The sequence below is a fragment of the Sitophilus oryzae genome, unplaced genomic scaffold, assembly GCF_002938485.1.
Source record: "Sitophilus oryzae breed Bouriz unplaced genomic scaffold, Soryzae_2.0 scaffold_1396_pilon_pilon, whole genome shotgun sequence".
Taxonomy (NCBI): domain Eukaryota; kingdom Metazoa; phylum Arthropoda; class Insecta; order Coleoptera; family Curculionidae; genus Sitophilus; species Sitophilus oryzae.
Genome location: NW_022146055.1, coordinates 728,240 through 729,817, shown reverse-complemented (window position 1 = coordinate 729,817; position 1,578 = coordinate 728,240). Strand labels below are relative to the sequence as shown.

At 28.8% G+C, this 1,578-nt stretch overlaps 1 long non-coding RNA gene across 1 annotated transcript; it reads left to right on the top strand.

Annotated features, from left to right (window-relative positions):
* Positions 1-663: 663 nt before the first annotated feature.
* Positions 664-1,377, top strand: LOC115876091. The gene is made up of 3 exons (XR_004049093.1): positions 664-785; positions 1,008-1,185; positions 1,244-1,377. It is a non-coding gene; the product is annotated as an uncharacterized LOC115876091 (long non-coding RNA).
* The last annotated feature ends 201 nt before the right edge of the window (positions 1,378-1,578 follow it).

Below are 1,578 nucleotides of genomic sequence, written 5' to 3'. Positions count from 1 at the left end.
GATTAATTTCCTCTTCGCAAACTACTACTACTACTATAACCAAACATTACCCAAAAAAAGTTTTGTTTTTCTTTTTTAGACAGAGTTTTTGAATATAAAATAATTATTGTTTATCAATATTTTGTGCTTTATTTATTATTTAACAATGGTTAAAGTGTGTGTGGTGCGAAGTTGATTGAATATCTGATGGAAAAATAAAGAGCAAAGGCAAAGCCTACGGTATGTAAAATACATACTATAATTCAGTATTGTATTATTTGTATTATATGTAAAAATTAGAGTCAATCAAAAATGTAGTAAACATTTTTTGTAAGATTATTGACATACATGTTACAAAGTATATTTTTACAATCCTTTTTATAAAGTTACAACCTAAATAAAAAAAGTTTTTAACTGTAAGTGCTGTATTTTAATAATCTATCAAAAATCAAAATCATCAGGATAATATTAGGTATTGATTTTCAGACAAGACTTAGATTACAGTGATGGTCAAAAGCATTTAGATATTGCTTTGAAATCTACAGATAAGGTATGGCAGTTTCATTTTAAAGAATGAAGCTCCTACCTACTGACTCAGGTTAATTTAAATTCACCAATTGCAACAACAGCAACAAGCAAGAAGGGCACCATTAAATGAATATTATACACATAAGTATATTATTATACACAGAAAGAGTAATGTTATACACATAAATATTAACATTTTGTAGAGCAACAACACAATAAAAAACCAAAATATGAACACCAGCAACTAAAACAGGAACCATTAAATGAATATTACACACGTAAGTACAATTTGATCGATCGAATAAAAAACGGCGTCAGCGATGCCTATGAAATGAAGATTGCTGTCATTTTATATGTAAAATGATATGGAGAATGTCATCGAGATGTTCATTTCCAAGCCCACTGGACGCCGTGTTTTTTCGATCATACAGTATTATTATACACATAAATAATAATATTATACACATAAACATCCCTTGATAAAGATCAACATTTTGTAGAGCAATAACAGCATCAAATAATGGAAATAATGGACCCTACTGCTCAAATCAAAAACAAAATTTCATCATTACCACTTTATTGGTTATATCAATAAAAGAAATTATTGAGTTTATGAGTCTAGATCCTACAAGCAAGCAGATCTATCACATAATTTTAAATGAAGATTTATCTATTATAGTATGTATAAACACTTTGCATCTTTTATTCAATGTTGTAATGAATTAACAAATTGCAGGTAATTTATTCTAATAACAAAAAAAAACTTTGGATCAAAAAATATTTTCTTCTGATGAGGTTTATGAATATTAAAGTCTGTTGAAGTTTGGCCATTATGTGTTGGTATACAATTTATTTATGATGTTACAGTAGTTAACCGATCATCCGAGTACGAAACATGTTTAAAATCCACTATTCTTAATGAATGGCAACTACCAACTTGAGAGGAAGCTAAGAGAAAGGTTCAATTGGGTGGACTACAAGGAAAAGGGACATATACATGAGGATCTGGAAGGGCTATAACATTACGTCTCAAGCCATGGGACAATAGGAAACGAAATTCAAAGGAAAATA